Source organism: Pongo abelii, chromosome 18 (assembly GCF_028885655.2).
Source record: "Pongo abelii isolate AG06213 chromosome 18, NHGRI_mPonAbe1-v2.0_pri, whole genome shotgun sequence".
In the NCBI taxonomy this organism is placed as follows: domain Eukaryota; kingdom Metazoa; phylum Chordata; class Mammalia; order Primates; family Hominidae; genus Pongo; species Pongo abelii.
The window spans coordinates 62,973,550-62,990,479 of record NC_072003.2 but is presented as its reverse complement, the minus strand read 5'-3'; positions in this window follow the sequence as shown (position 1 = coordinate 62,990,479).

The following is a 16,930-nucleotide window of genomic DNA, read 5'->3' as shown; positions in this document are numbered from 1 at the left end:
TCTGTTAAATTTCAGGTATTTGTAATGGTGACATGGATACTTTATTTTTATTTATTTATTTACTTTTATTTTATTTTATTTTATTTTGAGACAGAGTCTTACTATGTCAACCAGGCTGGAATGCAGAGGTGTAATTTCAGCTCACTGCAACGTCTACCTCCTGGGCCTCCTGGGTTCAAGAAATTTTCCTGCCTCAGCCTCCCAAGCAGCTGGGATTACACGTGCACACCACCATGCCTGAGTGGTTTCTGTATTTTTAGTAGAGATGGCGTTTCACCATGTTGGCCAGGCTGGTCTTAAACTCCTGACCTCAAGTGATCCACCCGCCTCGACCTCCCAAAGTGCTGAGATTACAGGTGTAAGCCACCATGCCCGGCCAAGACTTTATCTTCATACCCTGAACAGCTCAAATTTCTTCAACTTTAATACCTCTGATATTGTCTCAAGGTCAATTGTTATAATCATTCAATGAAATTTTATTGGGTATCTGTAAAACATCTCAAAATCAAACTGAGTAATCGTCCTGCTTATCCTCCTTTATTTTTGTTCTAATTAAAGTAAGAAGCTAAAACTATTAAATTTTACTACAGAATTTATTGTCTTGAGGTAAGTAGCAAAAGAGAACTCTACTATGGGATAAAATGTCATATTTAGGCCGGGCACGGTAGCTTACGCCTGTAATACCAGCACTTTGGCAGGCCGAGGCGGTTGGATCACCAGGTCAGGAGTTCAAGACCAGAAATTAGCTGGGCATGGTGGCAGGCACCTGTAATCCCAGCTACTCAGGAGGCTGAGGCAGGAGAATCGCTTGAACCCGGGCAGCAGGGGTTGCAGTGAGCCAAGATCACGCCACTGCACTCTAGCCTGGGCGACAGAGTGAGACTCTGTCTCAAAATAAAAAAAACTTAAAAATTTTAAAAAGTCATATTTTTAGTGAGAAAACTATTTATATAGTATTATTATCCTAAAATAGATACTTCTTGAATATTAAGTTTTTCTTATTCCTGTGGAGAAGCTGTGTATTTCTATGGCAGAGAATAATGTTTGGTTATTATTTAAACCACTATACAAACACACTCACACACATACACACACACACACACACACACAGTGGTTCTAATGATTTGAATATGATGAGACTATTTTAGAGAATGACCAGATAGATTTGAGCAGCTTACCTGGAAATACAATGTTTTTTCAACTCTCTGTAGCCCTTTTGATACATTTGTTTTGACCACAATTTCATTCTGAGAAATTCTGAGAAATGAAGGTTTAGCTTTTCCTTTCAAAGGACATTAAAAGAAGTGTTTCAACTTAAATTCCCCAAGAATTATCTAGGTCACATTCACAGCCTTTAACTGGCATGATGAAAACCTTTCTTTTTCCCTCAGACGACACAGGCTATGAAAGTGTGTGGGAAGATGGATAGGGAATTATGGCTTCTCAGTCTTATTCTCACATTTTCTTCAGTCCCAGGGGTGATTTTTCAGTTTTTCAGATTCGCAAACTTAATTTCACTGGTTTACAATGTGAGAAGTCTCTAGCCTTGGTGAATTGATTCATGCTATTTTAAAATACAAGAGATTGCTACAGAAACCACAATGTTAAGACTTTAATTTATATTTTTAGAAGTACCTAAGGAAGGAAGCATTAGTGCCTGCTCATCAAAAACATCTGCCTTCAGGAGATAAAAATTATAGGTATCTATAGTTATATTGTTCCTCAAACAAACACTGAACATGGTTATTTAACTTGGAGTCCATTGCTGACGCACACTGACTTTTATAGGAGACTCTAAATTCAGTGGCGTCACCACTTTGTATGGAGCCACAACACAAAACTCCCCATTGAATAATTTGACAATTGCCCAGTAAATAGAAATTCAATGAGAATATCAGCCCCTAGTTTATGAAATACCTCACCTTATTCAATATTAATGGCAGTGGTGGCCATCTGTGAAGACACCGGCTACTGCAGGGGAGGCACAGCCAGGTATGTGCCCTCCATGGAGCCGGTGGGAGCTTGGAACAGGAGGGAGCCCCGTTCCCTTCCGAGTTGGCAGGGTGGGAGACCCTCCCAGGCACAGCTGCAGGTGCCCAGTCGCGGTTGTGGACCCAGGCATTCCTGTGCTCTCGGGGGCCCAGGAAGCCCCCTGCCCCAGCAAGCTTGGAAGTGCCTGCTCCCTCTGCTTGATCTCTCTCTGCTCCCAGTGCCTGCTCTGATTTCAGAGCAAAGTTGAGGCTGAGACCCCACTGTTGCAATCTGCCCAGGTGTGCACATGCTTGGGAAGGCACTGCCATGGCAGCCCCCTACCTCCGCAGCCCCCTCCAGATTTTGGGTGCCAACAGCATGGGCGGGAGGCTGCAGTGTGGCTGAGAGTGGCTTGGCGCAGGCCTGCAGACGTCCCTTAGACCAAACAGCTTGGGCGCTGTGGGCATGATTGTTGGTGGCAGGAGGCAGAGAGGCTCCCGGGCAGAAAGGGGTGGGTGCCTGGTGAAGCCCCAACTTCAAGCCAGGGACAGCCTGAAGCCTGGGGGCTGGGCTGTCAGTTGGGGTGGAGTCCGTGGCTTGGAGTGAGAACTTATAGGTGCTTTATCCAGGCCCGCCCATGGCCACCCATGGACCAATCAACACGCACTTCCTCTCTTCTGAAGTCCATAAAACTCCAGACTCACAGACATCTGGACCACTAGCTGCATGAAGGAGCTACCCGCTGTGGGTCTCCTCTTTGCTGACAGCTGGACACTTGACAGAATGACCTGCCTGAACTCGGGACCTGCTGAATGATGGGACTGAAGAAGCTGTAACACAAACAGGGCTAAAACACGCACTCTTCCCCCGGCTCCCCACCGCCCCACCCACTTGCCACATTGCAGGTGATGAGAAGGAGAGAAGAGCTGTGGCCTTTCAGAGAGCATAGTCCCAGGGGCTCCCTGAGCCAGGGCTGTGAAACCCTCTTCTGGGCACTGCAGTTCCTGGTATCTCCAAGCTTCTGAGTGCCACCGCTTTCCCCGCGTCCGGAAGCAGGTGAGAGGTGACAACGTGCTCGCAGCCCTCGCTCGCTCTGGGCGCCTCCTCGGCCTCCGCGTCCACTCTGGCAGCGCTGAAGGTGGCCCTTCAGCCCGCCACTGAGCTGTGGGGGCACCTCTCTGGGGCTGGCCAAGACCGGAGCCGGCTCCCTCTGCTCACGGGGTGGTGTGGAGGGGGAGCAGCGGGCGGGAGCCGGGGCTATGTGCGGCGCTTGCGGGCCTGCGCGGGTTCCGGGTGGGCAGAGGCTGGGCGCAGGCTGGGCGGCCCCGCACTCTGCCAGCCGGCTGGCCCCAGCTGTACTTGTTGGGGGGTGGGGGGTGGGGTGGTGGCGAGCTCCCTCTGGGCTGCGCTGCAGGAGTACCCGGGCTAGGTGCTGCAAAGTCCCGCGGTGAGTGCCATTGAGAGGTGAAGCCGGCTGGGCTTCTGGGCCCTGTGGGGACTTGGAGAACTTTTCTGTCTAGCTAAAGGATTGTAAATGTACCAATCAGCACTCTGTATCTAGCTAAAGGTTTGTAAACACACCAATCAGCGCTCTGTGTCTAGCTAATCTGGTGGGGACTTGGAGAACTTTTCTGTCTAGCTAAAGGTTTGTAAACGCAGCAATCAGCACTCTGTCAAAACGGACCAATCAGCTCTTGGTAAAGTGGACCAAGCAGCTCTCTGTAAAATGGACCAATCAGTAGGACGTGGCTGGGGCTAGATAAGGGAATTACAGCAGGCCACGGGAGCCAACAGCGGCAATGCGCTCCGGTTCCATTCCACGCTATGGAAGCGTTGTTCTTTTGCTCTTTGCAATAAATCTTGCTGCTGCTCACTCTTTGGGTCCGCGCCGCCTTTATGAGCTGTAACACTCAGGAGAAGGTCTGCAGCTTCACTCCTGAAGCCGGCGAGACCACGAACCCACCAAAAGGAAGAAACTCTGGACACATCTGAACATCTGAAGGAACAAACTCCAGACACACCATCTTTGAGAACTGTTAACACTCACCATGAGGGTCCGCGGCTTCATTCTTGAAGTCAGCAAGACCAAAAACCCACCAATTCCGGGCACTCAGGTACCCCCAGCAGAAGCTGCATGTAGTACATCTGATCTAGCCACAGCCTCCATGGAGCTGGCCACTGTGCCAGTGCCTGGAGCCGCCCAGCTGCCACAGCAGCCACTGTGCCTGGCTGTGTGCAGTGGCCGAAACCCACGCTCACTCGCCCACACACCCCTTGCCACTCTGCCTGCACCTGACTAGCCCTTGGCAGTTGTGGGATCTGGGCTTGTAGCACGAGCCAAGCACAGCCTGCTGGACCAAGTGGGTGGAACGAGCTCAGTGGGCACAAGCAATATTCAGGCAGAAGACACTGCCAGCCACAAAGGTTTCCAGCTAGCGAAGCGACACCCCAAGGATCCCGTGACAATATCACTGTGCCCTGACTCCTCAGAATTATCTCTGTTCAACTTACTAGATAAATCTAACCAGGATACATGAAAAACTGTACATTTATTCTGGCATTCAGTGAGGGCTAGAAATGATATTGTGATCATAGGTTTTTATATCCTGGTTGAAGCCATAGGTACTTGATGGAGCTTTGGTCTTAGACTTCCTCTTGGTTAACTATAATGGCTTAAAAGAAAGAATGAAACTATGTTCTTTGCTGCAACATGGATGCAGCTGGAGGCCATTATCCTAAGCAAACTTAATGCAGATACAGTAAACAAAACATCGAGTGTTCTCACTTATTAGTGGGAATATACATTGGGTATACATGGAGATAAAGATGGGAATAATAGATACTGGGCACTACAAAAGAAGGGAGGAAAGGAGGTGGGCAAGAGTTGAAAAACTACTCATGGGATACTATGCTTACTATCTGGGAAACATGTTTAATTGTACCCAAAACCTCAGCATCATGCAATATACCCTTGTCACAAACCTGCACATGTACCCCTTGAATCGAAAATAAAAGTTGAGGCCGGGCGTGGTGGCTCACGCCTGTAATCCCAGCACTTTGGGAGGCTGAGGCTGGTGGATCATGAGGTCAGGAGATCGAGACCATCCTGGCTAACATGGTGAAACCCCATCTCCACTAAAAGATACAGAAATTAGCCAGGCATGGTGGCGGGTGCCTGTAGTCCCACCTATTCGGGAGGCTGAGGCATGAGAATCACTTGAACCCAGGAGGCAGAGGTTGCAGTGAGCTGAGATCACGCCACTGCACTCCAGCCTGGCAACAGAGTGAGACGTCTCAAAAAAAAAAAAAAAAAAAAAAAAAAAGGAAAAGAAAGTGAAATAAAGGCAACTGTAATAGCTTACTAAAGCATTTCTATAGCAGGCAGGCATATATATTTTTGTTATACAACAAGCAGTATAAATTCTATATCCCCTAAACTTGAATTCAAGACCTTTTTCTCAAAACTAGCTTTATAACTTGTAGCTCATATCTCAGTGAATGGAAATTTCATGTGCAAGATACATCATGTTGTTATTACCCAACGTACTTTTAAGGTTGGAGTATATAATAAAAATACATTTCTTTAATAAAATAGCAATAACTTTGTATTCCTACAACTCATATTGGCATGAGACCCAGTCTTTCTTGGAGACTGGCTCACCAAATATTTCCATGGGTCCTGGGAATAAACACTTCCCAGAAAGTCTATGGGTGAAAATAATTATTTCCATCAGCTTAAGAAAAAAACATAAAGCCATCTGCTTCCAGCCACACAAGAGTATAACTGTTACAAGACTTGTCTTCATACTGAAAGAAGCTATACAGCCAGAAAAAATATGTAAATTCTCTATGTTCAGACAACGAGCAACAAGTAGCACATGCTTGTAAAATTTTAGAGCAAGCAGATTAGGTGAGTCCAACATGTTTCCTGGCTTTCTGCTGTGGGCCTGTAACATGCTTCAGATCAAGGAGATAAAGCCTAGACAGAGCATGTGGAGCCAGAAGAGACAGATCAGTGCTCTGAGGTGCTGAAGTAGCTACAATGTTGGCGTAAGTTACCAGAGAATAGGGAACTGAAAAGAGAAGGGATAGAATTCTGCATGAGCATTTATTATAGATCCTAGGCTAAGGGGTGTGTTGTTTTTGCATAGGCTGAGTCACATGAAGGCCTGGCAGAAATGTTAATAAAGAGCTGAGAACTGAATAGAAATACCAGAGTTTATGTAGGCCTCCAGACATAGAAATTCTGGTCCAGCCAAGGTTAAGAGACCTTATTGAACATCTTAGGCATTTCACTGAAACTCATGAAAAACCAAGCAGGTAAGAATCGCATACTACTTGGCCGGGCACGGTGGCTCTCGCCTGTAATCCCAGCACTTTGGGAGGCTGAGGCTGGCGGATCACAAGGTCAGGAGATCGAGACCATCCTGGCTAACACGGTGAAACCCTGTCTCTACTAAAAATACAAAAAATTAGCCTGGTGTGGTGGCAGGCGCCTGTAGTCCGAGCTACTGTGGAGGCTGAGGCAGGAGAATGGCATGAACCCGGGAGGCGGAGCTTGCAGTGAGCCGAGATCTCGCCACTGTACTCCAGCCTGGGTGACAGAGCGAGACTCCATCTCAAAAAAAAAAAAAAAAAAAAAAAAAAAAAGAATCACATATTACAATTAGAGTCACGTTTTAGAAGCTAGGCCAAAAGATAAAGAGAACTAATAAAAAATAGAACTAAGACTGAATGGTCACCAGGAGATATCAGTCAGTTAACAACAGAATACAATTCAACATCCTTTAAGGGAAGATGGCCTCTAGTATTCCCCACAACTTATCACTCCCAGAGTCCAGCAAGTAACAATGAAGTAAAATATAAACCAAGGTTAAATAGGAAGACATGAGTCATACTAAAAGTAAAGTCAATAAAACAGACCCTGAGATGACTCAGACGTTTAAATTAATGGAAAAGAACTTTAACACAGCTATTATAATTATAATAGAACTGAAATAAAAACACTTGTGATATATAAAAAATGGAAAATCTCAACATAACAGCCAGGAAATAATAAATATAGAAACATACTAAAAAGTGCAGTATAATTCCAGAAGAGTAATGAGAAGTTCTATAGACCGACTCATTAGTGAAACTCATAAAAATTATACAGAAAGAAGCACTTGAAGTCTCTGGAAATGGGCCTAATATTATACAACAAATGAAGAAACATTTATTCAAGAGTGTCTACTAAAACACAGGGAGAAAAGAGTGTGTAGCATTTGAACCAATCTTTTCTTCTTTATCCTCTCCCAGCTCCCAGTGTGACAGAAACTCCATTCTAGATGAGTGTAGTCAAGAACACAGGACTTTTACTAACTCTAACTGCCGTGTAGGTCTATAGTCTCTTCCAATGAATGGTAGGACATCATTAGATATGTTAAAAATACTGAGTTTCAGATGAGTGTGCCCAGGAAGGAGATGTATTATTTTGTCACACAACCTCCACTCATAAGATGGAGAGTCTACCTTGGGCATGGTTCACTATGAATACTGGAATTCTGGTTATCCTTGACCCGGATCATTAGTAAGGTGGAATGCCCCATGCTGGAAGAGGTAAGATGAAAAGACTAGAGACTACTGACTTCCCTCTGTCAAGTAACCCGTTTCTAATTCAGAGGTGTCATGCTGAAAGAAGTGGGCCATTGTGTCTGTTTCCAACTACAAAGTAGTGGCTCAGGGATTTTGCCCAGATGGAGAGACAGGTTACAAAAAGGAGTGCTACGAAACTTTCCCCAAAGAACTGACTTTGCATCAGAATGTGGGGAAGTTAAGCTCAGTGGTTCTTTCAAAAACAATGGAGATTATGGTGAAAAGTAATTAAGAGAAGACTGGTACCTTCATTACAGATGAACTTGCAAACTAACTTGCAGGCTAACTAGTCTATCAGAGAAAACCAGGAAAATAGACTGGTAAAAATAGCCTCCTGAGATCAGAACATATATTGAATATTAACCTCAAAATGCATCTTGCAGGGGTCCAAATTGAATTGGACAAGCCTGTATAGAATGCATTCCCCAAGACATTGCTGCAAACAAAAGAGCAAACAGCAGGCAATTAGTGGAGCTTATCTGCTACATCATGAGGGGAAGACAGAGAAAAAGAATGCTGATGAAGCCACTGCCATCTGAGGGTGACTATAATTGTGCTCAAGGCTCCACCCTCTGTGGAGCAACATCAGAGGCATTGTACTTAGCGGAAAGAGTAATGGCTACAGTAACCCAAGGAGTCACTAAACAAACATACAAGCAAGAAAACATAAGTCTTGGAGGGCTCGGTGTAAGTAGAATTCAAAGTTGCTACAATATATCATAGAAAACATCCTGGTTACAACCAAAAATTGGGAGTCAGGCAAAGGAGAAAGGAAGCCTGGCTAGTACTCAAGACAAAGTACAGGCATTAAAAACTGCCTGTGAGAGCAACTCTGGGTCAGATAGACAGTAACTTCAAAGTAGCCATTATAAAAATGTTCAAAGAACTGAAGAAAACTATATTTGAAAAAGTAAAGGAAGTATATTGGTAATCTCATCAAATAGAGAATATCAATAAAGTAATAGAAATTATAAAAATAGAAGCAAATAAAAATGAGGGGGTTGTAAAACAGAATAACTGGTATGAAAAGTTCACTAGAGGTGTTCAGCAATAGATCTGAACTACAAGAAGAAAGAGCAAACATGGAGATAGATTAATAGATATTATGCAATCCAAATAACAAAGTAAAATAATGCAAAGTAAATGAAGAAAACCTCAGAGACATGGGACACCATTAAATGAACCTACAGATATGTAACAGGAATGACAGGAGAGACATGAAGGAGCAGAACACTGTATTTGCAGAAATAATCGCTGAAAATTTTCTAAATTTGATAAAAACCCATCTATACAAATAAAAACTTCACATAGGATAAATACAGAAAATTCACCCCAGACACATCATAATAAAAATATTGAAAGCCAGATAGAAAAGGAAAATCTTGAAAGCAGAAAGATAAAAATGGCTTATTACTTACAAGGAAATCTCAATGACAGCTGTGTTCTCATCAGAAGCAAAGGATGTTAGAAGGCAGTAAAGATATTCAACATTTTCAAAAGAATAGTGCTGCCAATCATGTCCCAATAAAATCATCTTTCAAACATGATGTTGAAATAGACATTCCAAAATGTAAACGGAAGTGGGAATTTGTTTATAGAAGACAAATATGTTAGAGAATTTATGTATTTTTCTGGCTGTATCTTGTAAGAAATTGTAAAGGAAGTTCTTCAGGGTAAAAGCAAACGACCCCAGAGCATAATTCAAATTCACACGGAAAACAACACTGGTAAAGATAATTATGTATATATAAAAGGCTTTATTAATATATATTTATTTTACTTTCTTCTCCTAATTGACTTAAGAAGCAACTGTACAAAATAATATACATTTGTATTTTGGAGGTTTTTAACATAAAAATGTAGTATATTTGAGGATAACAGCACAAATAAGGTGAGTAGAAGAAAAAATGGATTGTGGTAAGAATTTGAAACTGGTAAGAACCATATGGATTTTAAAATAGTTTTTCTAGTTCTGTGAAGAATAGTCAAAACAATCCTAAGCAAAACGAACAAAACTAGAGACATCATGCTACCTGACTTCAAACTATACTACAGTACTACAGTAACCAAAACAGCATGGTACTAGTACAAGAACAGTCACATAGACAAATGGAACAGAATAGAGAACCCAGAAATAAGACTGCACCCCTACAACCATTTTATTTTTGACAAATCTGACAACAACAAACAACAGGGAAAGGATTCCTTATTTAGTAAATGTTTTTGGGCAAACTGGCTAGCCATATGCAGAAAAATGAAACTGGACCCCTTCTTTACACCATATACAAAAATCAACACAAGATGGATTAAAGACTTAAATGTAAAACCCAAAACTATAAAAATTCTAGAAAAAAAACCTAGGTAATACCATTCAGGACATAGGCACAGGCAAATATTTCATGATGAAAGCACCAAAAGCAAAAGCAAAAATTGACAAATGTAATCTAATTAAAGAGCTTCTGCACAACAAAAGAAACTATTAACAGAATAAACAGCCAACCTACAGAATGGGAGAAAATTTTTTCAATCTATGCATCTGACAAAATCCTAATATCCAGCATATATAATGAACTTACACAAGTTTACAAGAAAGAAACAAACAGCATCATTAAAAAGTGGGCAAAGTGCATGAACTGACACTTCTGTAAAGAAGACGCACATATGGCCCACTATACATATAAAAACTCCACATAGGAAAAACACAGAAAATTCACCACAGACACATCATAATAAAATTATTGAAAGCCAGATAGAAAGGGAACATCTTGAAAGCAGAAAGCTATAAATGGCTCATTACTTACTAGGAAATCTCAATGACAGCTGTATTCTCATCAGAAGCAAAGGATGGTTCTCTATTCCGTTCCATTGGTCTATGTGTCTGTTCTTGTACCAGTACCATGCTGTTTTGCTTACTGTAAACACTATTTTAGTAAATATGCAGAAATATAAAAACTCTCATACATTGTTGTTTGCAATACAAAACAGTACCATTGTTTCACAAAACAGTCTTCCAGTTACTCAAAAAATTAAACATAGAGTTATTTGATCCAGAAATTCCACTTCTGGGTATACATCAAATAAAAATGAAAGCAGGCCAGTTGTGGTGACTCACGCCTTTAATAACAACACTTTGGGAGACTGAGGTCGGGGGATTGCTTGAGCTCAGGAGTTCAAGACTAACCTGGGCAACATGGCAAAACCCCGTCTCTATAAAAAATAAAAAATTAGCTGGGCATGGTGGTGCTTGCCTTTAGTCTTAGCTACTAGGGAGGCTGAGGTAGCAGGATCCCTTGAACTTGGGAGGTGGAGGTTGCAGTGAGCTGTGATTGTGCCACTGCAGTCCAGCCTGGGGACACAGTGAGACCTGTCTCTAAAACAATTAATAAATAAAAATGAAAGCATACATACAAACAAAAACTTGTACACAAATGTTTATAGCTGCATTATTCATAATAGCCAAAAGGTGCATAGAACCCAAATATCTGCCAGTTGATCAGTGGATAAATATGTGGTGTTTCAACATAATGTAACATTCAACAATAAACTGAAACAAAGTACTTACATAAGTTATGGCATGGGTGAACCTTGAAAACACTATGTTATGTTAAAGGAGACAATCACAGTAAGCCATATAATCACACATTATGTGATTTTATTCATGTGAAATGTTCAGAATAGTAAAGTCGATATATAGAGAAAGTAGATTTAAGGCTGCCTGAACCTGGGTGAGGAGGGAGAGAGATTGTGTGTGAGTAGGTCGGGGGGCTGTTCCCATAAAAAGTACAGGAACTACTTCAGGGTGATGAAAACATCCTAAAATTATATATCAATAAATCTGCTACAAAAAAGTAATCCAACACGGCGCTACACAATGGGGATGCTGGTCACGTAAGGACACAGTTAAAATAGGCATGCTGATCATGATGACATAAACAAAGCCAAACAAACAAAACCTGCCTTCTCAAAAGCCAAGGAGGGACCTTGCTTTTGTTTTTGTTCGTTTGTTTTCTTATTTTTCTCATTTCAGAGGTGAAATCTCTAAAACTCAATGTGGATAACTGTCTTGCCATTGGAGACCCACATATCTTGAGCTCCAAAACACTTCATATCAATAGTAAAGCATTTTCAAAAAGTGAGCATGGTTCCCATTTTGAGTTAAGAATTTTACATATAAAAATTTATTTGATCCTCACAACAATGCTAAAACATAGGCATTGGTATTAGCACCATTTTAGAGATGAGAAAAATGAGGCTTAGAGAGATTAAGCAACCAAATCAATATCTGATAATCGTTAATAACCAGAGGCCTGGTTCTAAATCTGTTTTTTTCTTTTCTCTCCAAGCTAATTTCTTCTCTTCTGGAGCTTGCTAGTTTCAAATATTCTAACTCAGGAAAAATACTAATCTGTTATAATATTTGATTTGATAAAATATAATTCAATATGAGAAACATTAATATGCTTGGTAATTTGGGAGAAAAACATCGAAGGCTACTTGGATACACTGACATCCAAGCAGGGCCTTAACAATATTCAAAATTAGACCCACAGACACAGAGAAAAAGACCATTAGTGCATATATAGATTGTCTTCAGAACCTGAAAATATTTATGTATATTTAAAACATGCCATGATCTCATCTTACGGCAATTTTTAAATAATTAACATTTTATATTAATTCCACTTTCATTTAATCAGCTTTTCATTGATAATTAAAAAACCCTTATACTTTTAGAAAAATCCAAAATATATCTACTAATGCAAGTTCATTGAGTTGTAATATGGAGGCAAAAAAAAAGGAAAGCCACCGACACTTCTGTCTAATGGACAGAGATGTAAATGAGCAGTGGTAAATCAAAGGATAAAAATAAGCACCTGAATTTGAACACTGCCAGCCTGGATAAGAATGAGAGAGTCCATCTGTCTGAGATGGTAGAAATGTGTGACTCCTGAAAGAGATGGAGATACTTTAAACATGAGAAATAAAAATGTCACCAAATTTTTGAGGAAATACTACTTCCCAAGAGCAGAGTAATGAAGCAAAAGCAAAGCTCCAACTGCCAATAGCTGAATTATTAAAGGAAGAAAAGTAGAATCTGTGGACAGGTGCAAACTTGTCCAAGAATTGAAGAAGCTTAATCCAACTCTTCAAGAGAATCACAAGGAGCTTAATTTGACTTTTGTCTGGATACCTTAATGGTTCATTTGCTTTAAGATTGTAACATTTTTAAGAGTTCAGTTCTTTTTTTCATGCATCTCTATTGATTCTGTCCCAAAGAGGAATAGTCACAAATCCATGTCAAGATAGGAAAAATGGGAAAATAAAGTGTCTAGTGTTACACCAGGGCACTCATCTTATAGGTGCTCCCAGTTAGCTACCTCAAATACAAGTATACCTTTGAAAAATTTTCCTAGTAGATGGAACAGGATTAAAACTTGCACTTTGGGTCAATAGAACAAGGTTTCATCCTGGTGCTGCAAAAATATTTCATATGTGATCTTGGACAAGTTAATCTAAAATCTTTAATGTGGATTTTTTATTTGGAAGTGCCTTTTGATTAGGGTATATTGTCAAGATTAAATGGAATAAAATAAGAGAGTACAGCTGTTTTTCTTTTTTTCTTTCTCTGAAATGTCTACTCTGCTCTGGTTCTGCCTCTCAGAACTCTCCCCAGAGGAGCAGCTTGAATTCTCTATATCATTTTCCTAGGCTACAGAAGAAACAGTTTAAGGCTAAGGAAGAAGTCAAATTCATGAAATATAGTTTGTTGGCCTATGTATAAAAATAAACAATTTGTCCAACTGTGAACATACAATCAGAGCCACTCAGAAGCTTTATTTATTTTCTTTAATAATGGTAAACATGTACAATTTACACTATCATTAATCATCTAGATGCAGGAATTCAGAAATTCTGTCTATAACGGACAGAAATCTTTTGTCCTAATAATGCATGAACACATTTATTTCTGTAGTTGAGGAATTCATTAGCTTTTTCAATGGGTCTCTTATATCTGGGAATAGCACAGATTACATAGAAATGCACATATATATTTTTGCATATGTAAGTATGTGCATTAAATATTTTATAAGGTGTTACTGTAGTGACTGTCTTTAATTGACTATGCTGTAACCTTATTTGATATTTATAACAATATATTTATGCATACAGTAGAGTATGTATGTGTATGCATACACGTGCATAATTTATATTATTTCACTTATGAATTAAAGAAGAGTTTTATAATTACCATGGAGCATCCTGTGATGCACTGCACAGATTGCCCTTCAGGAATTAAAGGCTCATTTTTCCATCTGAGGGAGTGCTTCCAAGATGACCCTTAGCTGTCAGTTGTCAGCCCCCCCGTGGATTGTCTCAGACAACATCATTCAGGGGTCGTGTCTCTTTCCTGGGCACCGTGGGAGTCCAAAGACTTAGTCCGCAAATCTGAACAGGCATCCAGCTTTCCATCTGGCCAACACCTCCCTTTCTCAGATGCTTATCCTAAGAATTCTCCCTGCTAAAATATCCTGCCTGGTTATCTCCATCTCAGAATCTTTCCTCCAGAGAATAATACCCGAAACAAAGACCCAGAAGGAAGGGTCAGCTGAAATGGGGTAAATATAGACAGTTAAACAAAGGCAACAAAAACAAAAACAAAATATGATCATTGCTTTTTTTGAGGATAAAGAGGAATGGAAAGGGCTATAATAAAACGTAGTGAGGATATCTTCCCTAATAGAGGGATGATGCCCACTTTACATAGAACACAGTAGTTAATTGTGCTAGCACTAGAAATTGTTTATTCTGAAATTTTGGTTCCGCCTCTACTTAGCTGTGTATCTGTGGGTACGCCACTTAAGCCTTGGAATACCTATGGTGATCAGGTGAGAGCACTCTTGGCACCTAACCCCATGTCTGACAATAGCAAGAATTAACTAACAGCTAACTAAATAAATAAGAAAATAAAAACAAATACATTATAAAAGCTATAATTATTAGCCACCCTATTATTCCCAGAGATGAGGTTCAAGAGGGATCAAGGGATTTTCCCAATGAGTTTCTTTTTTTCTTATGTTTTCATTTTTCTTTATAATAGAGAGTTCTATCCCTACTTACAAAGCAAGAATACACAAAGTGATTATTTGTTCACAAAGTAATATCTGACCCCACCCCAAATAACTGTCTTAGAATCATTTGAAGAATGAGTGTGCTTTCATTTGTAAATTCAGATCCCCTCTCAACCCTTTTCTACCCTGCTGTGAAGCAGAAAAACTGCTTTGTTCTCTGCTGGCCACATAAATTTAGCTAGCGGGGGACACTAAAATGCGATTAGAGGGTGGAGGGACACTCAGCTGCGAGTGTATATGTCTCACAAACCCATCCGTGAGAGCACATTGCTGGCCATCCTGTGCCTTAATGAAAGCCATAGTTCACTACAGGTCACCTGTTCACCCAACTCACGTCTCCATGTTCCAGTAACCACTATCTCCTCTTGCTTCCTCAGTCCTGCTAGTGATAATATCCTCCCAGAATTGCTAGTTCTGGGGTGCTTCACCATCCCTTGCTGTTGCCCTGTATCCTGCTCAAATCTAGACAAATAACTTTATTCAACTTATTGCAAATTACCAAGTTTGAATGTTCCATGTTCTTCCTCTACCTGGTGGAACATCAACTAACCTAAGAGAGTTTAGGGCTTAAAAATATGATTATATTTGCAAAATTCTATTTCTATCCATATTTTTTCAGGATGACTTTCCTCCCTTATCAATTGTGATGTTAAAATAAATGATCCACACTGCTGCATTCAATGTGAGATCTTTACAAGTTTATCCTCAAAGTAAACTTACATATTCAGTTATTTTTAAGTATCTCAGATGAGCAAATGGATTGATAATGCATCATTTTTTTTCTTTTATTTTATTATTATTATACTTTAAGTTTTAGGGTACATGTGCACAATGTGCAGGTTTGTTACATATGTATACATGTGCCATGTTGGTGTTCTGCACCCATTAACTCGTCATTTAACATTAGGTATATCTCCTAATGCTATCCCTTCCCCCTCCCCCCACCCCACAACAGTCCCCGGAGTGTGCTGTTCCCCTTCTGGTGTCCATGTGTTCTCATTGTTCAATTCCCACCTATGAGTGAGAACATGCGGTGTTTGTTTTTTTGTCCTTGTGATAATTTGCTGAGAATGATGGTTTCCAGTTTCATCCATGTCCCTACAAAGGACATGAACTCATCATTTTTTTTGGCTGCATAGTATTCCATGGTGTATAAGTGCCACATTTTCTTAATCCGGTCTTTCATTGTTGGACATTTGGGTTGATTCCAAGTCTTTGCTATTGTGAATAATGCCGCAATAAACATACGTGTGCATGTGTCTTTATAGCAGCATGATTTATAATCCTTTGGGTATATACCCAGTAATGGGATGGCTGGGTCAAATGGTATTTCTAGTTCTAGATCCCTGAGGAATCGCCACACTGACTTCCACAAGGGTTGAATTAGTTTACAGTCCCACCAACAGTGTAAAAGTGTTCCTATTTCTCCACATCCTCTCCAGCACCTGTTGTTTCCTGACTTTTTAATGATCACCATTCTAACTGGTGTGAGATGGTATCTTATTGTGGTTTTGATTTGCATTTCTCTGATGGCCACTGATGATGAGCATTTTTTCGTGTGTTTTTTGGCTGCATAAATGTCTTCTTTTGAGAAATGTCTGTTCATATCCTTCACCCACTTTTTGATGGGGTTTGTTTTTTTTCTTGTAAATTTGTTTGAGTTCATTGTAGATTCTGGATATTAGCCCTTTGTCAGACGAGTAGATTGCAAAAATTTTCTCCCATTTTGTAGGTTGCCTGTTCACTCTGATGGTAGTTTCTTTTGCTGTGCAGAAGCTCTTTAGTTTAATTAGATCCCATTTGTCAGTTTTGGCTTTTGTTGCCATTGCTTTTGGTGTTTTAGACATGAAGTCCTTGCCCATGCCTATGTCCTGAATGGTATTGCCTAGGTTTTCTTCTAGGGTTTTTATGGTTTTAGGTCTAACATTTAAGTCTTTAATCCATCTGGAATTAATTTTTATATAAGGTGTAAGGAAGGGATCCAGTTTCGGCTTTCTACATATGGCTAGCCAGTTTTCCCAGCACCATTTATTAAATAGGGAATCCTTTCCCCATTGCTTGTTTTTGTCAGGTTTGTCAAAGATCAGATGGTTGTAGATATTTGGCATTATTTCTGAGGGCTTTGTTCTGTTCCATTGATCTTTGTCTCTGTTTTAGTACCAGTACCATGCTGTTTTGGTTACTGTAGCCTTGTA